This window comes from Rhinolophus sinicus, linkage group LG02, assembly GCF_036562045.2.
Source record: "Rhinolophus sinicus isolate RSC01 linkage group LG02, ASM3656204v1, whole genome shotgun sequence".
NCBI classification, from domain to species: Eukaryota; Metazoa; Chordata; class Mammalia; order Chiroptera; family Rhinolophidae; genus Rhinolophus; species Rhinolophus sinicus.
This window is the reverse complement of record NC_133752.1, coordinates 3,758,215-3,784,716: the sequence shown is the minus strand read 5'-3', so window position 1 is coordinate 3,784,716 and position 26,502 is coordinate 3,758,215. Positions and strand designations below refer to the sequence as shown.

Genomic DNA, 26,502 nt, shown 5'->3' with positions numbered 1-26,502 from the left:
CAGAGGACTTCCAGCCTCCTAGAATCTCAGGGGACACTTGACTGGAGACGTTCCCAGGACCGGGCCTGCCCGGCTCCCTCTGGACATGGCTCCAGCTTCGGGGTAAACACATTCTCCGGCAGAGGCTCTGGGGTGGGGGGCCCCTGGGACCCCAGTCCAGGGCCTCGGCCTTACGCAATAATTCAAAGGTGCCTTGGGAAGGCAATCAAACAGGCCTTCCCAGGAAAGATTCTGCTTAAGGCCAGGGGATCTGATTAAGGGTGAATCTGGGTGATGTGTGTGCCTGGGGAGGGGACGTCAGGGGAGGAGGGTGCAAGAAACAGCCATCAGAGAGGCTACTCAGAGGAGTCACCATGGCTTAAGTGGCAGCGGTCTCAGCAGATTCTGTCATTGAATCCAATGATCTGAGATAACAGAGGCTTCCCTTAGCTCCGGCCAGTGTGGCCTGACCATCCCCAGCTGGGACAATGCCTTGAGCCAGCTGTGACTGGGAGAAGGAAGGGGGGCAGGAGGAGGAGCAGGTTGGGGTCCCTTGCCTTGTAGCCTCAGGTAAGTCACCACCCTCTCTGCGCCTGTTTCCTCATCTGTGAATTACGGTGACCATAGCAACGCTTAACCAGTACGAGGATGGGAGTGACCCAAAGGACAGGAAGCCACTCTGCAGGGAGAGTAGGCTTGACAAAAATGTGAGCCACCAAACAGGGCTGTGACGAACAGCAAGCACCTGTGTCCCACGCTGTTTGCTGCTGTGCCTTCAGCCACCCTCCGGGGGACCTCACAGGGAGGGCATGCCACGCCCTCCTGGAGAGCAGACTGAAGCCAGCAAGGCTAAGACACTCATTCGGGTGACACAACTGCCAAGCAGCAAGGCCAGAATTCACATCCAGGGCTTCCGACACCAGCTCTGGCTGCTCAGAGGTCATTTCCGTCCTCTCCAGATCCTGCATCTCCAGCACTGAGCCTGGACCCCAGCACTTCTGCTGTGCCAGAGCTGGGTGGGGCTCAAACTGTCCCACTGGCCCGGACACCCATCAGACACACTGCACTGTGGCTGACTCTACCATCAAACACTGTGCAGAGATGACTCAGAAGAGTACCTGCCCTCCCAAAGGAACAATGACACCACAGGAGTCACTGTCGTGACAGACGGAACTCAGAGAAGTATCCGACCCAGAGATGGCTTCCGGTCCAGAAAGGTTCTTTCATTCTTCAAACAAATCTCTTCCCCCGCCATGGGCCAGGCCCGCACTGGGGAGTGAAGCGTGAACAAGACAGACAGGCCAGGCATGGAGACAGAGGGGTGCCCACCTAGTGCTATCCCCCATGGCCCTCACTTGGGAAAACCAGGCAGCGCCCTCTGACAGGTGAGGACACTGACACCTGGGGGCTCCAGACCCACTTGCCCTTCGTCAGCTGGTGGCCCCACAGCAGAATCCGTGACCATCTGGCCTGCTGATGGGCTGTGCATGTGGCTGGGGCTCCCTACAGGCGGAATTAAAGCCTCTCGCACAGGAATTAAAGCCACTGTGCCCGCAGGCCAAATCCAGCCCAAGATCAAGAATGCTTTTTGCATTTTTAAAGAGCTGTACAACAAACCACTAACAACGACAACAAAATAAAGAAAAATATGCAACACTGTATTTGAGGCCTGCAAAGTCTAAAATAGTTACTATCCGGCCGTTTACAGAAAACGTGTGTCACTCTGGCCATTTACAGAAAACGTGTGTCACTCTTCTCCAGCCCAACACCTCACTTTGCTGAGGAAGAAAACTGGAGGTAGAAAGTTAGGGGCTGGGCTGGGTCTGTTTCCTTTCCCACTACAAATGGAGAGGCTCAAAATAACAGAAATGAATTCTCTCCCAGCTCTGGAGACCAGAAGTCCAAAGTCAAGGTGTCAGCAGGGTAGTTCCCTCTGGAAGCTGTGAGGGCAAATCCACTCTGTCTCTCTCCTAGCTTCTGGGGTCACCAGCAAGCCCTGCCGTCCCCTGGTTTGCAGACAAGTGACTCCAGCGTCTGCCTGTGTCCTCACACGGCCTTGTCCCTCATGCCTCTACGTGCCCCTCCTCTTCTTACAAGGACATCGGATTCAGAACCCACCCTACTTTAGTGCGCCCTCATCGTACGTAATTATATCTGCAAAGGCCCTTTTCCAGTAAGGTCAGAACCTGAGGCTCTGGGTGGACATGAATTTGAGGGACATTATTCAACCCATTACAGTCTAGAGCCCCTGTTTTCCACCCATTAATGCTGCATCCTCTGAAGCACTGTATTGTCAGGGCTGTGGCCACTTCTCTGTCTCTGTCTCTGTCTCTCTCTCTCTCTTTCACACACACACACACACACACACACACACACACACACTACTCCACATGACAGGTGGGCCAGTCGTCCCTAGGACAGGTTGTGCAACAATGTAAAGGCTGGCACACAGCCACGACAAATGGCTTGTTTCTTGCCAAGACCCACTGCCAATGTCTCCTTCCGTGAGAACGAAACTCCAGCGATAAAGGTGAGAATAAGATCATTCTCTGTGATCAAGACCTCCCCCAGCCTCCCATCAGCTGAGCTCTCACAGGCCCACCCAGGGTTCAGAGCAGCCCACACGGCTTCTGGTCCCGGGCAGCAATGTAGTTTTCCAAGTGCCAGCCACACCCCTGCCTGTGGCCCCCTCACTGCTTCCCTACGCCCACCTCTCGCTCCCACCTGCTTAGGTCTGAAGAAGGATCTCACTGCTGGCAGTTGAGCACCGCCTGAGGACACTGCCCCCATGACTAGCTCACCGTGCTCTTTGGCCCTACTACAGGGCATGCTGACGGAAATGATGGATTCTGGGGCCCAGCACAGGCTAGTCACAGAGTATAAACAGAAACTAACGCCCAAGAAAAGAGGCTTGGCACACGAGACGGTGTGGCCAGGGCAATGGTGGCACCCATAGGTGCGTGACGTGGGAAGGAGGTCACCAAACCCCTGGTGCCAAGGCTGTGCTTGCACACTCAGGGGATCCCTGCACGCACGCAAACCTCCTGGATCAGATATTCTAGGGGGAGGTATGTTTACCAAACCTCCTCTGTCCCCAGCCCACCACGAGCCAGCCTGGGGAGGGCAGCGGCCGCCGCCTGCAGGGAGATGGTCTGTCCTCCTTGGTGGCCTTGGAGAGGGCTTTGTAGAGGAGGGTGCAGGGGCTGGGCCCTGAAATGGACGAAGGGCCATCCTGGTAAAGGGATCACTGCCATCAAGCACATGTCGGCACCTCACGACAGCACAACTCTCCAGTCTGACCTTCACCCCAAGTACATGGGGGGACACACAGTGGGCGTGGTGTGCTTCTGTTGTCCCTTTGGCTCATCTGTAAGTACCCCCTTCCTGTTTGGAGTAAACCCCCACTGCAAGTGGTCCACAGAAATGGAGGAACCAGGCCGTTCTCTCGGCCCCACAGCCACATGCAGGTGTGTGACCTGGGCTTGGCCAATCACACACTCCCAGGCTAGCACATGACCCCAGTGCGCCAACCAGGTGCTCCCCCTGGACTCAGGGCGGAACGCTGCCAAAAGAGAATTGGACTTGCGCCCACTGTGGCCACGGGGGCTCTGGACCAACCGTGGGGCTGGCAGCTGCTCTGCCCGCTGAGAGACAGTCGCGTGGTCCCTGCTTTGTGGCTTCCTGGGCTGCCATGTAAAAATCTGGTTTTGTAGCTCTTGCTGAGTCTGTAAGCCCCAGATGGAGCCAAGGTGTGGTCCCATTTCTTGCAATTCAGAGCACCCCAATTGGCACCCAGGTGTTTAGTAGGTGTTGGTGGATCACCACGGCAACACAACTCCAATATTCAGTGTCACCTGCTTTGTGCCAGGTGCCCCGCTGGCTGCACGCCACGAAAGCAAAGCATGCAAAGCCCACAGACCTGGCTGGCCCAGCTCACAGGCAGATGGACCACAGACCACAAACCAGTGAGGTGACTTTGAATGCAAGATGCTAAGAGTGAGGAGGGGAGGTCACCTGACAGAGTGCTGCCCAGGGAGGGAGCGTCCAGACCTGCTGAGACATGATAAGGAGAAGTTACATTTCCTGCCCTCATCCATGTACAAGGGTAAGGTGAGCATCAAATGAAATACGGGTGTATAGGGCTTGGTCAACAGGCCAGGTACACACACTCTGTCACGTCCTGACAACCAGTACTCCCATGTGCCGAGCAGAATGCAAGGCACAGGTACTGAGTGGACTCAGGTGCTGAGTCCACTTGAAGGGGAAGGAAAAAGAAAAATTCCCCATAATGTTTCATTAACAGCTACCACTGCATGAGCTGAGTGGTGTCCTTGAGACACTGCAGCCCTGATGGGACATTGATGGAACTTTTTTTTTAACTAAGTAGAGTCTTGAGAAGAAAAACCAGTGTCTCACAGATATTCTACAACACTGACAAGGCAAAAGCCATGGGGAACTTGAGACCCAAGATCAGGAGGCTGAGTCCCCGTGTCACTGTGACTTTCCAACCAACCAGTAACAAGACACTGAGGTTTCAACAGTTGCTTCTGAGCTTAGCAGCCACATGGGTAAAAGCAAGTCTACTCAAGTGGCCTGTACCAGCCCTGGAGAAAGTCAAGGTTCCAATGCCAGCGCCAACACCTGGCAGCAAGCACTGTGACCTTGGGCAAATTAGTTCACCTCTCTGAGCCTAAGCATCCTCAGTTGTAAAAAACGGGAGAAATACTGCCCTTAGAGAGCTTAGGGAATTAAATTAGGACACATTGTATTAGTTTCTGAGGGCCCCTGCAACAAAGTAACACAGATGGGGAGGGGAGCAGATTTAAACAAAAGACATTTATTCTCTCCCAGTTCTGGATGTGAGAAATCCAAGGTCAAATGGAGGTCAGGGTTGGTTCCTTCTGAGGCCTCTCCCCGTGGCTTGCAGATGGCCACCTTCACATACAGCCTTCCTTCTGTGCATGTCTGTGTCCTAATCTCTTCTCAAAAGGACACTAATCATATTGGATTAGGGCCCAATGTAGTGACCTCATTTTACCTTAATTACCTCATTAATGGCCCAATCTCCAAATGAAGTCACACTGTGAGGTGCTGGGAGTTAGGACTTCAACACATGAATTTGGGAGGGATACGTACAATTCAATCCATAACAGTAACACATGCAAAGGCCTTGGCACACAATAGGACCTCCATAAATGCCACACCTGCCTGGAGTTTTTAAAATAATAACTACCACTGACTGAGTGCCTACTAAGTGCCAGCAACATGCTACGCATTTTCCATGCATCATCTCTAATCCAGGGAACAACGCAGTGAGACGGGGTCATCCTGTCTCAGGGCCTCCCACAGCTATGCACTGCATGGGGGTGGGACTGCAATGCACTCACCCGGGCTCTGGCTCAGTCCTTCAGCAAATAGTCATGGAGTCCTACTGTGTGCCAGGCCCTGCACCATGTCCACTGGGGGAGTTTAGTGAGCAAGAAGCACATGGTCTGTGCCCTTAAGAGGTTGTATTCTAGTGGGGCAGACAGACCCCATACAGGTAAGTGAGGTGTATCTGGGGGAGACCCGGAAGGGCCTCCTCAAAACGGGCCCTGGTATGGGGTCGTCAACTGTCAAAGGGGTTTGACAATGTGAGGGGAAAGGGCACACTATGCGTCAGGGCTGGGTGGACAAAGGCTGGGGGTGGGGCCACGGCCCTGTGTTTGGAACTACGTGGGACATGCAGGGGTGGGAGCAGGTCAGCCTTGCAGCCCCCACACCTCCCATGAGAGCCGGGGCAATGATCTCACCTCGGAGAGTCTAGTTCCTCACTCCTAATGGCCGAGGTTAACACCTCAGAGCCTGATTTCTGGGTTCAAACCTGACTCCACCATTGCCTAGCGTCTGACCACGGAGAGTCAGGTGGCCTCTCTGTGTCCCAGCCCTCTCCTCTGTGAAATGGGGACACAAGAGCCTCTACCTGTGGGGCTGTCCTGAGGACTCCTCTTGTTAACATGGGCAAAGACCTGAGCACGAGCCTGGTACCTACAAGGTACAAAGGAGGCATTTGTTCTTAGTCCCATTCACATGGGCGTCATGAGGATGAGAGGGAGCAAGCGACAGTGCTGTGTGCCCCGTGGCACAGGCCGCGGGGGGGCCAGGCTCTTCCTTCTCGGCCACATCCCCACTGTGTGGCTCCCTTGAGCCCTCCCTCCTGAACCCGGATGGTCTCTCCCATCTGACGCCTCCCCGGGGACCGTGCACCCCCCAGACAGGCGCTCACGCACATCCGCCCCACACATAATGCACAGGCTCAGGGGCCCCATTCTGGCCACACTCAGCTCTGTGACTCCCTCACTGTGTGTCCCAAACACATGCACAACCTCTCTGACCTGAGCCACCTTGGGACACCGCCACCACCCAGAGAGAAAGGGGTCATGCCAGCCCCTCCTTGTGAGTCCTGTGAAGACCTGGGGTCAACCAGATATGACGTGTGGTGCTGCCCGAAGCCCAGGGGGTCCCCCTGAGCAGCCCCATTCTACAGGCTCTGTGGGGCTCAGAGCACGCGCACTGAGCCTCAGGGACACTACGCTCACCTCTGTCACCTGCCCAGATGTGTGAACATGTGGCTTTTGGTTTCTGAGTAAACACAAAATCCTCTGCCTTTCTGCAGAGACAGAGCACAGGGCAGCCTGAGAGGTGTGATTTCCGCTCGGCACACACAGGATCCCTTAGAAAGCCCATCCCCCTGCCCATCCCCCACACAGCACCACGACCTGGCATTTCTGAATCCGCCTCAGCATCGGGACCTGGGGTTGTGGACTGAATGTCTGTGTCCCCCCCAAAATCCACATGGTGAAGCCCTGACCCCCAATGGGATGATATTTGGAGGTGGGGCCTTTGGGAAGTGATGGGGTCACGAGGGAGGGTGGGGCCCTACAATGGGACCAGTGTCCTTATAAGAAGTGACACGAGAGCTTGCTTCCTCTCTCTCCATCGCATGAGCACACAGCGAAAAGACGCTGTCTACACGCCAGGAAGCGGGTTCTCACCATGAAGCGAACCTGCCAGCACCTTGACCTTGGATTTCCAGCCTCCAGCACTGTGAGAAATAAATGTCTGTTGACCAAGCCCCTCAGGCTAGGCTACTGTGCTATGGGGGTCCGAGCTGACGGCGGCGACAGCGCAAGGGGCATCTGTTCAGGCAAATGGGTGTGCGCAGAGAACGGGGCCCAGAATCAACACAGGAGTGTGTCTCGGGAACTCTCAGCTCCAGCGCAGCTGGACCAGGTGTGGGGGGAGGGGTGGGCTGAACCCCTTCCCAGAGGCAGGCTCTGCTTCCCTCTCAGCTCTGATTCCTGCATTCAATCCGAGGGGCCAGTGGCGGTCTAGCCATTGCCACAGTGCCTACGGGCCGTGCCTGTCATCTCCCCTCCCAGCTGGTTCAGTCCTGGGGACCAGCTGAGGCTCTGCCCAGCCTGGGAGTGTCACATAAAGTTAACCACCGCGGTTGGCAAACTCTTTCCACAAAGGGCCAGATAGTCAATATGCACGGTTTATGGGCCACGGGGCCCTGGTTGCAACTCCTCAGCTCTGTCTTTGTAGGGCAAAAGCAGCCACAGACAATATGTAAACGAACAGGTGTGACTGTGTTTCAAAAAAACTTTATTTACAAAAACAGGCAGGGGGCCACATTTGGCCCACAGTCTATCATGGCCACCTCTTATTCAATACCAAGCAGAAGCAGCTTTAGTTTCTGACCATGACATTGCCTTTTTCTAACTTAAACACCACATTTTTGTTGGCCTTTCTAAGCTTATGTTTCATACCCCTTAAAAAATTAATGTATAGCTCAAATTAGATAATGAATAAACAATCAACAGTGACTCTCAGGCCCTCATACTGGGTAGAAAGACAATCATGAAGATCAAAAGCTTCACTAAGGTGTATTTTCATCTAAGAATGCAAAGAAAAAAACATCAAAGAAATCAACGATAAATTTTAAAAGGAAACCCCAAATAAGCCGTCCAGTATGATAAAATAAACCCCAGCTCTGTCGATCAGAGTTATAACACTCTGAGGTCATAAACAGCACGAGATGGCTCAGTGGCTCTAACTGTTGCTCTAAATTAAACACTGTGCAGAATACACCATGCTGCTCCATTTTGCTTCTCATGCTGTAATCAGAAAGCTCTGACAGCGATGAAAAGCCAAATTTATGACCTGTCTCATACTGTTTAACCAGCTCCTTGAAGCTTTATTATATACTAACACCAAGGACATCAATTCTTGATCGAGCGGACTTTGCTGTCAGGGGATAAACAAATGCCCAGTCACGTGCAAGGAGAAAGGGTCTGAGAGCACAGGCTGGCCCCTGAGAAGCGGGGCGTGGAACGGGGGCCAGCGGGATGCCCAGAGCATCCGAGAAGGCCCGAGGATGCTTTCAGGAGGTGACCTCCTCCACCCAGGCAGCGTGCCATGAGGACACTAAGGCCCAGGAAGGCCAAATGCCTCCCCAAGGTCACACAGCACATCTGCAGGGGCCTCACCCCCACCTGAATGCTCCAGAACCATAATCTTAGGAAGCTACCCAGGGTCTAACTGGTCATATCACCTTGTATCTGGACCAAGATCAAACTTGGGGATGGGAACTTCTATTTAACACATGGCCGTGTGAATCCATTTCCTTTTCCATAATGAGCTGCCCTTTCGCCAGCTCCAAAATCAAAGAGAGCTGCCACAGCGACATCCTTGCTGTGCAGGTGTGTGCCTCACAGCTGCCACCTGCACTGTCTCCCCTGACCCCGCCTCAAAACCCCAGGAGGTCCACGAGGCTTCTCCAGGTTTCCCAGAAGAAAGCCGAGGCCCAGAGAGGTGAAGCAAGCGGCCTGAGCTCACCCAGCCGACACTAGTCGTCTGGCTCCAAAGTCCATGCTTTTTCTGCTCCACTTCTACTGCCGCGTATCAGTGAAATGCCAAAGGGGCCACGGGTCCAGGCAGAGAGAGGTGACGACCCTCCCCCTCGGGGTGCTGGTAAGAACTGGCTTTCAGAGTCTCCATGAGAGGAAAGGGCCAAAGCCGGGGGTCCCCAACTGCACTGAATGCTCACAACCTCAGAACGGACCCATCCAGACAGGGAGGCCACAGTAGTGGCCGTTGGCCAGTATAAAATGTCTTAGATATGGTCAGTTAGAAAATTCAGCCCAATTTTGTCATCTAGTCGTTGCTTCTTTCACCAAATTACAGCTCTGCAGATACTTTTTTTTTTTTTTTTTTTTTTTTTTACGTAAAAATTAGAAGAGGGAGATGTTTGTAGCCCTGGGCACTCTGCCACTCACCCCACTTTGAGAAGCATGACCTTAAGGGAACCCACTCACGGCGGGAGGGGTGCCTGAAGAGATTCCAGATGACAGATATTATTCTGTTTTCAAACCCCGGATCAGCATAACCAAGTAAAGGGGAAGAGAAAGTCAAGGAGGGGAGGTCTGAAAGGCAGGCAGTGGTGTGCCTGCAAAGGTTTAACAACCGACTGGAGTGAAGGAAGTAGGGGGAGGCTGAACTGGAGCATCCGCCAATATCCGTGGTGTAAACACTCCTACCATGTCTCAGTTCAAACTACTGACACAGTAATGATTGGCTCACCAAACTAAACCTTTGGCAGAGCTGGTAGGAGCCGCCCCGGAGGCCACTGGATGAGCCCACCCCGCAAGATAAAATAAGGGAGGGGCCCTGCAGGGGGAAGGGCTCATAGACACATACATATATATAACGGAATATTATTCAGCCATCAAAAAGAAGAAATGCCTGCCATTTGCAATAACGTGAATGAATTTTGAGGACGTTACGCTGAGTGAAATGAGTCAGATATAGAAAGACAAATACTGTATGATCTCACTTACATGTGGAACCTGAAACAGAAAAGCTCATAGGTACAGAGAACAGACTGGTGGATGCCAGAGGCGGAGGGTGGCGGGGAGCAAAATGGGTGACGGGGGTCCAAAGGTACAAACTTCCAGTTATAAAAGAGGTAAATCTTGGGGCTGTGTGTACAGCACGGCAATTAGTTAATACTGTGCTGTGTATTGGAAAGTTGCTGAGACAGTGGATCGTCAAAGTTCTCACCACAAGAAAGAAAAATTTGTAACCATGTGTGGTTATACATGTTAACTAGACATACTACGATCACAACATATACAACTAATGAATCATCGTGTTGTATATCTAGAACTAATATAATGCTATATGTCAATTAGACTTCAAGTCTAAAAAAGCCAAAAACTAGATCTGTCTGGGAAGCCTCCAGGCCAGCTCATTCACACACCCCCTCCCGAAAAGGGACCATAGGGCTTGCCCTCCACGTGGCCACACCGGGTCCAGACAATTCTGCTTTCCTGGCTCTGTCTGCGCTCTGCATGTAGCCTGGCCTTCCTGTCTCCTTCTGGAGTCTTCCTGCACCCACTTTGACCTTTCCTGAACTTCCCCACATATGAGGTTCCATCGAAGATGGCAATTGCATTTCTGTTTGTTCCATTTGTTGCTTCAGGATCGTTTCCAAAAGGAGAAAAGGGAAACGCTGTCTGTACTTTTAAACTGGAATTCCCTAAGCCAGGCTTTGGACTTGGGCTATTCTGGCTCCAAATCCAGAATGTTCCCCCTGCCCCTCAATGACTCATCGATATAGACCAGGGGTCAGCCCACATTTTCTGCAAAGGACCAGACAGTAAATAGTTTTGGCTTTGCAGGCCACACCGTCTGTCTCGCAAGCACCCTTCCCTGATGCTGTAGCACGCATGGCTGCATTCCATGAGACTTCATTTACAAAAACAGGGGCAGCCCACTTCTGGCCCATGGGCCATGTTTTACCAAGCTCTGGGATAGACTAGGAAGCAGAGGCCACATATGGACTCGCAAATGCCCACGTTGTCTTTGGGCAACTCAGCCCCCAGCTGTGTTTTGGCCCACATGATATTTTAAAACTTCTCGGTGATCATTTAAAAATGGAAATTTTGACATACAAACGGAATTTCTGATTTCTCTTCAGAAATTGTAAGAGCTGGTCACTGTAGAGTCACACGAGGCCCCGCGGGCCAGCACACCACAGCCCCTACCACTCCCTGACGCCCAGATGGAATGTCACGTTGCCACCCCGGGCGTGTGCTGCCCTGTGTCCTCCTTACACATCTCGTACTTTGCTCACTGCCATGGTCTGCCTGGCTTCTTGGGGCATCCAAGTCCAACGGTCACCAAAGTGCAGGACAAGCTCCATTGCCTCAGAAAAGCCTCCTGACGTGCTAGGTAGGCATGGCTGTCAAGAAACGACTGGAAAGGCTCCGAAGCAAATTAGATCCCCGGGTTAAACCCATCCCTGTATCCTGCTCGCAACAGGGCATCTGAGACATAAGGCCTGGAAAGGCCTCAGGTGGGCCTCTGGTGCCACCCCTTACTTTTCAAGACGGGGAACTGGAGCCCAGAGAGGATCATGACAAGAGCAGAGCCAGAGGCAGTTGGGGACAGAGCTCTCATCAGCTGTCTCCTCGTCCAGGACGCTGTCATTTACAAATCCATGAGGGCCCTCGTCCTCAAAACTGAACTCAGTCTAGGCAAAGAGGAAAAGCAGAAGGAGTCGTGTCTCTTGCCATCTGTCTTCTGTGTTTACTGAAATGTACTTGTAAAAACTCATAAATATAGCCAGGGACTTAGTGCACAAAGAAGGTACAGCTGCCAACGCTGTGTACTGCCCGCTCTCCTTCCTGCAGAATGACGGGCGCTGTCACTCAAGCTGTGTGAGAACGTCTTCTGGACACCTCCCCCCAAGGTCATCACCACCTCCATGGCCTGCTCTTTCATACCTTATGTCATCTGATCCTCACGATGGCCCTGCACGTAGGTAAACTGCCTTCAGTTCGGCGTGAGTGAACTGCTATCTCCTGCCTCATAAGTTCTCTCAGCATCAAAGAACTATGGATCCTTGCAAGGGAGGGAATAGAAATATTTTAGCTACTTTTTTTTCTCTCAATCTCCTGGACCAATCGCCAGACCATGCTGCTGGTGGCTGAGCTGCAGTTCTGCGAGGTTTTCGGGAAGACAAGTTGTCACAAGACCTCTCTCCTTCCTGTCCTTTTTCATCCCAGGCAACCGGATCAACAGCCCCAAATGGAAGCCTCGCTCCAGCAGTGTCTAGCCTGCATTTGATATCACTGCTTGCCACGCTACAGTCCATTCGGCTACAACCACTGCTTTGGCAAAGAAATTAGGTCACATGTCATTCGTGAATAGGAAAATGGTATCAGTATAATATGAGTGTCCAGTTGGTTCACATCCGATTTTTCTTGGTGTGTTAATGTTTTGTGCCAGCCAACAGAAGCAGCTGAATGCAAAATATACTAATGGCTACACATAGCAAGCCGCCAAGGATACGGCACCAGAAACCTCGCCCGCTCACGTCTCTTCTCCCTCTTCACTCAGTTGAAATGGGTGGTGGGCGAGCCTCTCTCCTGCATTGGGACTTGTCTCCATCTATACTTCGCTCCCCTCCTTCCAGCCCCTTCCATCAAACAACCTTCACCTTTTTGTTTCCCAAGACGTAATTGTAGAATTTCTGGAATATTTATGTAATAGGAATTTAACTTTTTTTTTTTTAACCCGCTACATTTTTATAGGATTGTTACTTTGTTAGTGTTCAGACCGGACACTGCATAGACTTCTTTCTTTTTATTTATGTATGTATGTATGTATGTATGTATGTATGTATGTATTTTATTAGTTTCAGGTGCACAAGACAAAGTAATACTTAGACATTTATCAAAAATATGAAATGCTTCACGAATTTGCGTGTCATCCTTGCGCAGGGGCCACGCTAAGCTTCTCTGTATTGTTCCAATTTTAGTCTATGTGCTGCGGAAGCGAGCACCGCTGCATAGACTTCTAGCCTCATGCCGTCCATCAGCCCCAACGTTTTTAACACGCAACTTGGCAGGTGAAGATGTTTCTCAGAAATGCGTACATCCTGTTCGAGCAGAAATACCTGCATAGCTCCAGTTATGTTCACAGTTACGTTTGATTTGGGGCCTGGTTTGCTGGCTTTTCACTCACGGTAGAGAGCCCATTTTTAAAGAAAGATATTAAGTGAGTAACAATACCTGGGCATATAGGTGGTCCCTGATCTGCTACGGTTTGGGGGGTGGAAGCCTGCCTTAGTGTGGGCCCAGAGCAAACACAGCACGTGGTAAGTTCAGCCAGAGGCCTCGGAACCCACAGGGTGGCCCACATGTGCACAGAGGTCCCTTTCACACTGAGTCCCCGAGCAGCGTCAGGGGTGTGGAAGTGGGGCTGGCTACTGTTACTGCCACACCTATTCCCAGAAAAGGCAGCCATGAAATAAACAGGATGTCCCCATCTAGAAACAGGCAGAAGGGCACAGGGGAACATTCATGAACAACGGCAAAAGCAGTTCAAATAAATTTGCTTTCCATTGACCCGGCCTAAGCATTGGTTTGCCAGGATCAGCAGAAATGACTAATTACTCTCGTCTGAAGCCTAAAAAGATAAAAATTAGATTTATTATAAATGCAAGGATGTGCACTCTTGTAGAAATGACTTGTTCTGCAGTTTGTGACGTGCGCTGATTTATGGCACTACGTTCACACAGGGCTGCTTTTTCAGCTTCTGATGCTCTAAATGAGACATGGATTAAAAGGAAAATTAGAAATCTAACTTTAGCATGGTTCAAAATAGCTCATTTCCACCCGAAGAGCGTTTTTCTTTTCTAAATTAGGGAGACGTGATCTGAGCTGATGGAAGCCTCTGCTCACAACCCCACATAGCCAGGCCCTTGGGATCAGCCCCTCTCCCCTCCCGGGGAAAGTCTGAGTCTCCCCCACTGCCCTCTGCCTCCAGGCTCCCCCATCTCAGCTGTTCTCCCCTCCACATCAGAGAGATCTTCCTAAATTAAAAATCTGCCTCCGTCATCCTCCCGCTTAAACACCTCTGTGTGACGGCTGTACCTCCAGGTCAAGTCCCGGGGCCTTGGCACAGTTCTCGGAGTCCTAACTAACTAACTAACTCCACACTTCCGGCCCCATCTTGGCCAGCTTGAGCTTAAACCACACCTTGTTGTTTGCACCTCGTCCTATTTCAATGCTTTAGGGGCCAATGCCTCCACCCAGCCTGCCCTTCACTTTCACTTCACTGCCTGAGACACTCCTGCTAATCTAAGACCAGCTCAAGGAACACCACCCGCTGTTCCCCATCCCTCGTCACTACAGAGGTCTCACAGCCCCTTCTTTCCTAGAACTTCTCAAAATGTCACAATTGTTGTCTCCTTGTCCAATTGTCTCTCCCTCCACAGCTACCCTCCCAGGGCATGACCCAGGGGACCCTAGCTATCTCCAAGTCCCCACTGCCTCGCCTGAATGAACAACTGGAAAGCAAACCATGCTGGAGGGGCGCAGAGATGGACTGGTGAGCAAATGCTCCACGGAGGCATTTTCTGGGAGGTCCCAGGAAAGGGCGTCGACCTTCAGAGCTTCGTGTCAGAACAATCAGTCCTACGACCCGGAGAGCTCAAGCCAGAATCCCAATCCTAGGACCAGGAAAAGCAGACACAGGGGAACCTGCTTCTGTCCTATCTTGTCTCTGAGGCTAAGGATTTGCAGGGTGGATGTGGAGAGGATGGGTTAGCAACTCCCTAAGGGAGGCAAACCCTGGGGGCACTCTGGCACTGACCAGAGGTTGACACCCCCCCCTTTCAGCAGTGGGGGAACAGGCAGGATGGAAATGCCCGATTCTTGAAACTTCCTTGCGGTCCCTGGGGCCCAGCCAGTGGGGAGACCCATGGTAGAACCCCAGTGCTTCGCTGGCGCTGTCCGCGGTGCTGACTTACAGCCTCCTTCCGCCTGCCTGTGGCCTCAGCCCTTCCCTGCCCATCTGGCATCGCCTCAGAGCCTCCTGGCAAAGCTGACGACCACTGCCTGGGTCCTGTCTCGTCCTATTTCCCTTGAACTTCCTTTTGAATGAGTTCCTCGGTGTCTTTGCTGCCCTGTAGTAGGCTGGGTCCAGAAGCAGACCCTGAGGCAAGGATTTGAGTGGAAGTGTTCCTAGGGAAAACCAGGAAGGGCGTGGGGAGGGGGACGGGGACAGGAAGGAGGCCAAGTGGGCAGTGAGGCCAAGGAAAGACCCAAGGATGGTGACTATGGCTCAACCCTGTGGGGAGCTCTGGGGACAGAGTGGGTCACTCCTCAGGGTGGCCGGGGTATTTGTACCACGGTACCTGTCAGTCACTGGGTAAGGGCCGCCCATCAGAGGACACAGGTTCCAGGGACTCCCAGCTCCCAGTGCACAGGCAAAGGGAGCGCCAGCAGCCTGAGAGACCCAGGGGCGGGCTCTTGAGAAAGAAAGCACTGGGGGGCCATTATGTGAGAAAATAGCACAGAGGACTGAGGGGACAAGGAGAGATGCCTACACCATGAGCCACAGCCCCTCCCTCTCCACACTGACGCCACAGTAGCCCCTTTCAACCCACCTGCTCCTTCCTGGGCTCAGCGCCCTTCCTGCCCCCCCCAATCTCCTCAGCCTGTCCTAAGGGCCCCACACCTGCAACGCCCACCCTCACGCTGCATTTCACACAATGCTGCCTTACTGCACAGCCTGCAGTCCCCGGAGAGCCCTCCCTGGCTGCCCTGACGCCTAGCTAAGGGTTCAAGAGTCACCTTCACTCTGCAGCTAGTGTGTCACCCACTCAGTGTCACACACTGGTCCCTGCCTCACACCCATGCCTGGACCTCAGTCCTCAGCCCAGAGGAGGGTGGGGACCTCGGAGGTGAACTCGGTGTGGAATAAAGGGGTGGTGTTGTGGAAAGGGGGGGATGGGCCCCCCACGCCCACTCGACATGATGGCTCCATCTGGCACCGTGAGTCTCTACTGAGGGGCTCAGCACCTGAGTCTCAGTATGTTCGTCTGTGACGCAGGCACACAGCCTCCTCCCAGAGCTAGCATGAGAGTTAAATGCTGGTGCGTGCAGCTCTCAGCCCCACAGAACTCCTCCTGTCTCCGCCTGCTCCCGCAATGCACGGCTCACAGGCCCTGGCAGAAGCCACCTGACCACCTGGGTAGGAAGCACGCAGGCCTCTGAGCCAAACCCTGACTGTGGGTGGAAGATGACACCTCGCTTTCAGACTCACCCTGTCCCTTGAGCTACTGAGCTCAGACTGATTTGACTCAGAAGCCTGTGACATGTGGCATCTTGGCAGGCAATGCAACTGCCAGTGGCTTGGGTGGGCCCAGGGTGAGGAGGCTACCAGCCGGTCTCACATGCCGAGTCCTGCGCCGGTTCCCAGCACCTGGCCTGCCCCTCCCAGCCATCTGCCCCCCTCCCCAGCAGAAGGCCTATGCTCCCCACCGAGTCTCTGAGCCTCCGGGCTATAGATGATTCTCCTGCCTGGGGGTGGGAGGGGTGGGGAGATTGACAACTCCGCCAGCTCCTGGCAGGAAAGTGGGCGAGTGGGCAGAGGCCTGGGCTCAGGACCAATCTACTTGGACACTCCAGAATCCATACGGGGAAGCAAAAAGCGCCTTCAGCCACCTGCTTCAGCCCCTGGGGCTGCCAATCCACGACTGGGATGCTTTGCTGACCATTCAGTTCAATTAAATTCAGGTGGCATCAGGCCCCCCTGCACACCAGGAACAGCACGGCTCCCGTGAGCTGGGAGAGAACATGGGGAGGATGAGATGACCAGGGCCACAATCAGAGCCGCCAAGATAAACTGAGCACCTGATGGCTTCCAGGCTCTTACTCAGAGTTTTATACAGATTAACTCATTCACGCTTCCAACAGCCCTAAGGCACGAGTTGTTTAATTATCCCCATTTTACAGATGAAAAAACGGAGGCAAAGAGAGGTTAAGTAACTCCCCCCAAGCTACACAGCTAGTGGTCCATGCTCTTACTGCTGCCGCAGCACGGAGCAGCTGCTGCCTGCCAGGCCTGGCCCAGTGCCCTCCGTAATGAGTTCTGGGTCCCCAGAATTCACCCAAGGGAGGCACCTGTATTCCTCCTATCACAGCCAAAGAGACCGAGGAGCAGAAAATTTGCATGAATTGCCTGAAGGACAATTGCCACACGGAGGACCTGACCTTGAGTCTGCAGGGCTCCGAAAGCCACGTCCTAATTCACTGTGCTCACTGCCTCCCTGCTTGGTTCCTGCCACTCACCACCCATGTGCACACATTGCGGGGAACCCTTTTTTCCACCTGAGCCCTCCTGGAGAACAACGTCTTAAAGTGGCCCTAAGTTTTTAAACTTGCAGAGGTGATGAGGCCCCCCCTGGGACCCCGGTCAGGCCGCCGGCCGCCGTCTGCAGGGACTCACTCTGCACGCGCTCCAGCCTCATCAGCGGTGACAGGATCAGCACCAACGAAAACTGAATTTGCCTTTTCCATCTTCCACTGATTTTATTAGAAAGGTTTGTATAGACAAAGGGTATCTCATGACACACAGGGTCCTCCAGACCGAGCTCTCCCTGCTGGCTGGCCCACACTGCCGCGGGAAGCCGTCCAAACTGGTACGCCACAGCCCGAGCCAGCTCAGCCCTGCGTGAGTCACCCCCTACTTCTGGATATGTCCTATAAGTCACTGTCACAGCATTCAGCTGGAACAATGCCTGAACCTCAGAGTCTGGTGAAAGGAACAAAGAGCTTAAAAAGTCAGGAAGCCCTGTGTTCAAATCCCGCCCACCACTTCCTGGCTGTGTGACCTTCACTGGTGATGGGGCCATTCTGGGCCTCATGTTTCTGGTCTGTACAATCACAGTGGCAATGCCTGCTTGTAGGACTGTTAGAGGCTCCGGGAGAGGCTGGGTGTTTGGTAAATGTATTCCCGCCTCACTCCGCCCCCCAAGGAATCCTTGCAGACCATCTGGTTCAAGGGCTGCAAACAGATGGCTCCTGGGTGCATCCTAGCCGCACCCCGCTCGGCCCACGCGGTCTTGCAGGCAGCGTGAGGCCGGTGTTGGGCCGCCCCACACAACAGCAGCACCAGCCCCCATCCCTGCTCACTCGAGCCCTCCTGCAGCACAGAGGAGGGCTGCCTGCCTGCCGCCCTCTGCTACAAATGAGTTTGGGACCCCACTGAGGTGCAAACACCTGATCGGGAAAGAGTTGACAGATTAGAAAAACTACAGCCCAGAACGAAATACTGGACAAAGACTGATGGTAGACATGCCTGCAAAGGGCTCAACACAGACTAGAGCCAGTCTCCCCAGGCATGGAAACCAGACTGATAAGTAAAACATAGGCCCTGATACCTGTCACAGGAGGTCTGCGTGGGCAGAGCTCGGGTGGGCCTGGGGGGAGGGATGGAGGGACCATGAGTCACCATGACAGTCATTCTCACACCCATTTTCCTAGTCAGTCTTCCTAGGAAACCCTAGTTGTTACTCCTCCCGGTTTACAGATGAGAAGACTGAGGCTTACGAGGTCACATAATTAGCCAGGTCCCCTGGAGAATAATCAGGGAAGCCAGGACTACCAAAAATTCCAAATGCCCTTTGCCACTCTCGGGGGTCCTCGCAGCTGCCATTTTCCCCAAGGTCTCAGAGTTTTTCACTCCTCTCTCTTCTCCCTGCCCCACTACGAGGGAGTGGACTTAGTTTCTTCATTTCTTTGAACACAAGGAAGCTGCATATGAAAGGAGAATCATGGTGTAAAAACACAAAATGTCTCCACGTTTCCACGTGATGGCTAGCTGGACAAACGACTTGCACTCAGCACTTCTGACTGTGACATATTCTAATGCTCCTGCATAGATCTAAGAAACATCCAGTGGACAGAGCAGCAGGCTGCAGGGGACATTTCTGTGAGCCACCGTCACATCCATTGCCCGGTGACATCAAAAACCTCTCCTTCTCGGGGTGACTCCCGGTCATCTCTGTGCAACATCTAAGAACAGTCCAGACTGTGTTCACTGCCCAGGTAGGACACAACATGCTGGGATCACTTACACGTCCGTATTCGCAACCATGCATTTAATTCCTCCAACTGGAACCAATGTGAGGGGATTTAATTAACTACGTTTGTAAAAGGGACAGACTATCAAAGGCAGGTCAGCCTGTTCAACTGTTAACCGAATATTCTCAGAACAAGCGAGAGTGACTGTTACCTTCTGCAAAGTCATAGCTTTTGTAAACAGGCTGGTGAGATTGTCAAGTTAGAGTTTTCAGGAAAAAAATGCAGTAACTTTCACTACTCAAGGGGCTCGGGAGGCTGTTCTAAGCACCAAGGTTCCTGCCTGCTCCAACTCTTCTCCAGGACAGGTGCGGAGAGAGGTGCTGGGACTCCCGCCCCCACCCGTGTATCTCACCTGACGCAGGAATAATCTGCCATTTGAGTGGCCATGTGGCCTCAGCCCACCCGAGGGGACTGCACTGGACACTGTCCAAGGACCACACCCCGACCCTGAGAGCCAGCATTTCCTGGGTGTGGGTTCTGCCTCCCCCTGGCTGAGGGACTCTGAGCACATTACCTAACCTCTCTGTGCCTCTCCTGTAAGAAGCCAGTGAATGACCTACCCTCTAGGGTCATGTGCTTAGAACAGTCCCTGACCCATAGGAAGTGCCTAGAAAATGTCAGTTATCCCGAGACTAGAATACAGCATTTTCAACCTCCCCTGGCCGAGGACTGAGTTCCCCTCCCCGCACATACACCCAGCACAACCTGCCTTGGAAGAGGGAGGGACGTTACTTGTCTGGCCCCACCCCACCCACTCACCCCCACCACTGAGACTCATTTTCCCAGTGTTGTCTTAACCCCCACACACACTGCAGGCCTTGCAGCCGGGAGAGCAGGAGACAAGCGGCCCTTGGCCTGGAGCCCTGGACTTGGAGTCAGACCTGGGCTTGCGTCTCGGCTCTGCTTCTTCCCAGGCATAGTCAAAGATCGTGCTGTCTCCCTGCATCTGTTTCCTCACCTAGAACATGGGCATTAACACCACCCACCCCTTGCGACTGGCGTAAGGACGAACGAAAACTACACACAGGCAAGCCTGCTGCACGCTGACATGTGCCCGCACACGCTAGGGCGGATGAGTCTCCCCGTTCCAAGGGATATTTCGGCAGGTCTCCAAGACCCCAAGGCGGTTCCCAGGGGGTCTTCCTGCCCCATGCAGATGCCCCACAGCCACAGAGATACCCAGGATACCTGCACAGCACTTCCTACCTACAGCTCACTTCTCACCGCCCCTCATCAGCCATCTCTGAGGCAAGCAGGGCAGCGCCCATGTTCCCATTCATTAGATGAGAAAAGTGAGGCTCAGAGAGGTTCTACAGTCCGTCAGCACTCTCCCGTTGAGCAAAGGTCTCTGCTTATTAGAAATAAGATCTGCTGGTAAAGGAGTGCGTGGATGAATGAATGGGGCCACAACAGAAGCCCACGGGGGCCTGGACTTACTCGGGCAATGACTGATGAACGTGCAAAGCACAGAGGCCAAGAGAATTGGGGAAGCTGCCGGCCACCACCCAAGACCTGCTGGAGAGAAGGAGCTTCGGGCAAGGGCCAGACCTGCAGGCCCCTGGCAGCCAGCTGAGGTCTCCTATGAAAGAGTCTCAGAGGTTCAGACGGGCAGGGCCGGACAGGCGGGGTCACACTCACTGGCAGAGGCGGGCAAGGCATGGAGGCGGCACGGGCCCCTCTAGGGCCCAGACTCCCAGCCTGAGAGTCACAACGTGCAGAGAAGGTCCTGGCAGAGGACCGCACACCCTTCAGTCGGGAGGAGCAGCCAGCAGCAACTCACATTACACAAGTGCTGACAGCAGCCTCCCACTCCCCGTTTCCATGGGAATCCCCTTGAAATAACCCCATCACCAGGCTGCTGTTCTTCCCTGCGGAGGAAGAGCTCGGGATAAATGTGATGGCGCAAGGCAAGCACTCCCCAGCACCCAGGACACCACGGAAATAGCGAGGCCCAGAGTCCCGCCCATGCCACCGCCCCCCACACCCCCAGCAGAGACGACCAGGGCCAGGGGCAGGGTAACCTTTGTCCCCACCTTCATGCAATGCGACAACACCATTTCCTTGGTGATTGAAAGACATGAAGGAAATTGGCAATCACATCAAAAACATCCATCTCCCTCTGAGGAGGGAAGGCTCCATGCGGCCCCAGGTTGCAGTGACATAGCCTGGGGTGAAATCCAGGGTCTGTCAGCACAGCAATGTCACCTGGACAAGCCCTGAGACTTACAGCCTCCAATGTCTCAAGTGCCTTAGATGAGAGCGGAGGGATCGGAAGTGCCCGCACATCCCGCAGCCCCAAACCACTGGCCCCCATCCCTGCAGCAGCAGGCGGTAGGCGTTTGCATAATCACCCTAAAATATTATGGAAAAGTTCTCCGGCTCACACAGACATATTGGTTGAGCCCCTCCTGGGGGCCGGGGGAGGGGAGGCTCCCGTGCATTTGTGACCAGGGCCATCACATGCAGCCAACAGATAAGAAAAGCAATCAGAGGGTCTCCAAAGACCAGGCCCAGGGAGAAGGGTCATTACTGCAAACGTTTACTGGGCACTTCGTCTGCAGGAGACGTTCGAAGCCATTTCCACCCATTTCCCGCGTAGTCCTCACAGCCACACTCTGACCTGAGAACTGTTACCCTCCCCTGCTGATGGGAACACGGGGGCCCCAAGAGGTCACATGGAGAGGGTGGCCGGCCAGGCCCCGGGCCCAGGTGTCCTGACGTTTGCACGCAGCCCTCTCAGCAGGCGGCTCTGGGGTCTCCATGCCCTGCCCGGGTCGGCCCACCCCACTGACTGAGCAACGAGCTGCGGCCTGCTGAAGCCTCAGGCTTGGGTCCCAACCGGCCCCTCAAGCAAGGCCCACCGAGCCCACTGCTCCAGATCATCCCATGGCTCCCCTAGTCTCAGCCCCACTCCTCCCGCCTGCCAACCCAGGGAGCTGGCCAAGCTGGGGCTGTGCAAGCCCGGTGACATTCCCCAGGGCCTTCAGCCTGGAACTCGGGGGGCAGCCAAGGAAGGGAACGGCCCCTTCCAAGCCCTATCATCTGTGCCTGGCTGTCCCCCTTACTCCAGGTGAGCAAAGGAGCCATAAGCCAGTGGCTATGACCCCAAAGGGTCACAGTGCAGTAAGGTACGTGCCCCAAGTTACCCCAGCTCCTGCTCAAGCCGCGTGGGCCGTCCTGACCCCAGCAGGCAGCAGGTGTCCCTGCCAACAGCATTCCAGCCAAGAGGCCCCTGCCGCCCCCAAAAGTCTCCCCACACTGGGCCCTAGGAACCAACCAGCTAACCTCCACCCCCAGGAGGTGTCCATGCGGGACCCTGGCCAGGTCTAGTGACCATGTGCATCTGAGGGCAGGGACTGGACACACTCTGCTCAGCGTCTTCCCCCCGGGGCAACAGGGCGCAGAGAGGAGGCCGCAAGAATGTTTCGAGGGAAAGGCTTCGTCAAGGGTAAGAAGCCATAAACCCAGGGCTGGGGGCCATGGAGTCGGCCACATTAATCAGAATCCAAACACACACAGCCTGTGACCCTCCAGTCCCCACTCTGGGAATTCCTCCTCAGACACTTGGCACGGCGTTTGTTGGCAGCAATGTGCGACATGGGGAAAAACAAACGAGAGCCACCCCAAGTCTCTCATAGGTGACTGTTCAACTGGCTGTGCTCCGTCCCTACGAGGACATCTCACAGCCGTTGAAGAGAATGGGCAGACCTCTAAGTGCCAATTCAGAAGGAACTTTTCCTACGTCGTACCTCTGCCGTGCTCTAAATATGTTCTACCACACGAGTGCATGACTTTAATTTTTCACAAAATGAGTTGGATTTTTTAATGACTGTGAAAGCAACTGCTAATAAAATTCCACTGAATACACACGAGAGAGAAATGAAAATATAGGGTTGTACAGATGTGAGGCACAGGGACCCCGCAGCCCGCAGCCATTGGATGGCCCTGAGCCCCCTCAGCGTCCCCATCCAGCCTCTGGGGGGACAGACTCCAGTGTGGGGCCAGCCACAGCCCCACGCTCGCTGGGCAGCGCGTGTGCACAAAGCAGGAAAGCAGTGCATTGGCCAGGAAGCAAATCTCTAAGTCCCCAGACACCGGACACCAGGCCAGCCAGGCTCCCTCGGCCCCTGACTGAGCACTCCTGAAACGGGCAACTTCCCCAACAAGGGCCTGCTCTGTCTGAACAGCAAAAATCTTCTCTTCTCCTTTCCCCAGAAGCCGAACGCTGGTGGGCTCTGATTTCCAGAGAAACGGCCAGTTCTCCAGGCGGGAATGGGGCTCCAGGGCTCCAGTGAGGATTGAGGCCAGTCCCAACCCCCCAGCAGAGTCTATGGTGAGAGCTGCGGGGCCCTGTTTTTCTAGGATTCCCTCCTAATTCTCTTTCATCAAGTTGCCTGTCCTAGATAGCTTTGGGAGGGTGGAGTTTCCTGCAGGAGCAAAATTAGCTCTGGGAGATGCCGGGTGTGGTGGACGTAGCATTTGCTTTGGCGTCAGGCAAAGCAGAGCAGGATTGCAGTTCCATCACCTGCTGGCTGTGCGACCCTGGGCGAGGAGCCTGACCTCTCTGAGCCTCTGCTTTCTCATCAATTTGGGTGGGGGAGGCACCAACAACAACGGCAGATGGTTGTCGAGATAAGGACTGCAGTGCTTCCGGCCAGTATCCGGCATCTATTTCGTGGCATCTATTCAACTGGCTTCCCCTCACCTGCCATCAGTGCCCCCATTTTCAACCTGAACACAGGGTCTGTCATATTGGGCAAATGGCTACCCAGTTCTTCATCTGGGTCAGAGAAAAATCAAGCAACAGTTCAGGAGCCCTCTCAAAGCTCGCCAAGTACCTGAAGCAAAATGCCAGATGATTGCACAGTGGGTCAGCTCGGGGGGTTCCGGCCCTTTGGGCCTTCAGGATGCTCAAAGCCTTGTAGCCAATCACGCAGGAAGACAGATGGGGGAGCCGGCCAACGAGTGCCACGAGCCATCCCGGACACGGTGCATATACTAGGGCCTCAGGGTGTAAGGAAGTCCCCGCAGACCTGAGCATGGGCAGGATTTGACCTTGCAGGCCTGGGTTCAAATCCCAGCCCACCCACTTACAGCTGTGAAACCCCTGCCCCCATTTCCTTTTCAGTCGATTGAAGAGGACAATTCCACATGCCACAAGGGGGTCTTGAGCCCGGCCCACCAGGCATTGGCTGAGCCAGCCCCTGCCTGCCGTTCCACACTGCCTGGTTCTGGAACCTTCTTTCTCTCTGTGCCCACTTGTGCTCCTCCTTAGATCCTAGTGGATACCGCCTTTCTGACAGGGAGAGTGGGGAGGGGCGGGCCAGCTGGGGTGGGGGCTCTGTTCCTGCTCCTAGAGCAGCCTTGGAGAAGGGCTGGAGTTACCAATCCCGCAGCCTGTTTTATGGCTGCCTGTTTACACAGAGAAGCACAATTAGTGCTCGGCCACCCCCCACCCCACCCCAGTCCCAGCCGTCCCAGGCAGCCCAGTTTGGGGAATCCAGGAAAGGAGGAGAGAGGATGCCCTGAGCACCCTCCCCGTTCCTCTCCCCGCGGACCCCAGTCCTCTGAGGGGCTTGGTTGAGGTGTCTGGGGGCCCCATAAATGGCACCCCTGTTTCTGTCCATGTTTAAAGCCCCTTGAGGGGGAGAGGAGGCAGAAGTCGGACTCAGCAGAACCCTGACTTCTGAGAAAGGACCCTGGGAGAGGATGGGGCGTCAGTGCTCTCACCAGCAGGACCTGCTATCCCAGAACCCAGAACTGACCTCGCCCGGCCCCCCACCCCCACCCAAGGCCTGTCCTCTTGTGTCACAACTTGTCCCAAACCCACAAATCAGAGCACCTACCCCCACCCGCTGCCCCCGGGGTGTTGGGGAGTGTCAGGAGGGTGAGGGCTGGGGAGGAGGGCCCCCAACTGCCTGGGCGGGAGACCGAAGGGACCTGGGCCAGTGTTGTTGAAAAACAGACATGTGCCTTCCTTAGCCACCCCTGCTGGCCTGGGGGCCGTCGTCCTTTCAGAATGATTTTGCAGGTCCCAGCTCAGACCCCCGAATGTGTGAGCACCCAGAGTAACTCTCGGGGTTCCGTGGAGCTTCCTCGCTTCCCAGTCCCTGGGGCCCAGCCCATTTCACCCTGGTCCATCCAAGTCCCCCTGGATGTCCCCTCGGTCGTCACGGGATCCTGTTCCTAAGGTGAGAGCCTCCCGCCTGCGCGTGCTTCCTTCTACAGAGGCCTTGCGTGGGAGAACACACCAGCATTTGTGCACCCAGGCAGAGTCTGCATTTCACAAACGAGGAAACTGAGACCCAGGGAGGCCATGCAGCTTCCCCAGGGTCCCAGGGCCACTCACCAGCACCCCCTGGGCCTGCACAAGAGTCTCCAGGCCCACCTTCATTACCGGTCACCACACAGCACAGCCCTTTACGAGGATGCCGCTACAGCGACCCCCACCCCCAAGTTTTCAGCCACTGCCCCAATTTATCACCTGCCACCCCACTGTCCCCATATGGACACATATCTGTAGCTGAACAAGTGTCCCAGTTTGGGGTTTTGAAAACTGGGTCACCTGCAGCACAGGTGCCATCAACAAGGCGTGCCTGGGGTCACAGGCTCCGTGACGGCTCCCAGCTCCTCCCCAAACCTTCCCAAGCTGGGGTCTTGGGGAGTCGCCTGGAAGCAAAGTCATCACGGAGTCCTTGGCATGAAGCCCACATGGGTCCTTGGGGCCCAGCTGTCCGGCGGGATGTCCCAGCCCAGCGGTCTCCTGAGATAATTCACCACCTGGCCCAGCACAGATCAGGTCCCTCCTCCAAACAGGACCAGTGCCATGTTGCTGCCCCCATGGACTGCCCCCCAGCCCTGGCTCCAGCTCCCATGGCCACAGTGCAGGATGCCCCTCTGTGGTTAAAGGGCTGGGCTGGGATTGGGTGGGTCAGAAGAGAGGGTCAAGGCCTCAGGGCCACCCTACAGTATCTGTCCCTGGGACCCTGATAAGCATGGACCAGCTGGGGGTGGCTCCCTCCATCAGTGGCTCCACTGTCAGCGGAAAGACGAGCACCTGATGGGCCTTTCTGGGTATCAGGTGCACCTAACGCGCTCTCAGTCTGCCCTTGAGAAGACCCAAGAGGACCTTCTTCTGGCCCTGATTTACAGCTGAAGATACGGGAGCGCCAAAAGGTCCACTGCACACAGGGCAGAGGTCGCAGAGGACTAGCTCCAGCGTGACCCATGTCCCTTCTGTGCTCTTCCACGTGGCAGATGTAAAAGCACCAGGGAAAACGCATGGGGGGAGGGGCCCCCAAAGAGAAAGGAGTGGAGTTAGAAGCCATGGGGGGGTGGGGAAGCCCAGGGCATCAGGAACCAGCCCCAACGCTCCGCCTTCTCCTGACTGGGGGAGGTCTTATTTCTGGGACCCTCCATTTCCTCACCTGTAAAATGGGGAGAACCACCCGCACCTCTAGGGCTGTTCACAATTCTGCGAGATGAGGTGCAAAAAACGATGACGCAATTGTTAGCGGAGGTGGGCGGCAGGTCAGGTGGG

At 54.5% G+C, this 26,502-nt stretch overlaps 1 protein-coding gene and 1 non-coding gene across 3 annotated transcripts in view; both read right to left on the bottom strand.

The window, feature by feature from the left end:
* PPP2R2C (protein phosphatase 2 regulatory subunit Bgamma) overlaps positions 1 to 26,502 on the bottom strand; it is a 109,403-nt gene that overhangs the window by 62,193 nt on the left and 20,708 nt on the right. The window lies entirely within an intron of this gene.
* LOC141570340 (U6 spliceosomal RNA) lies at positions 12,765 to 12,871 on the bottom strand. Its single transcript, XR_012494333.1, has one exon. It is a non-coding gene; the product is annotated as a U6 spliceosomal RNA (small nuclear RNA).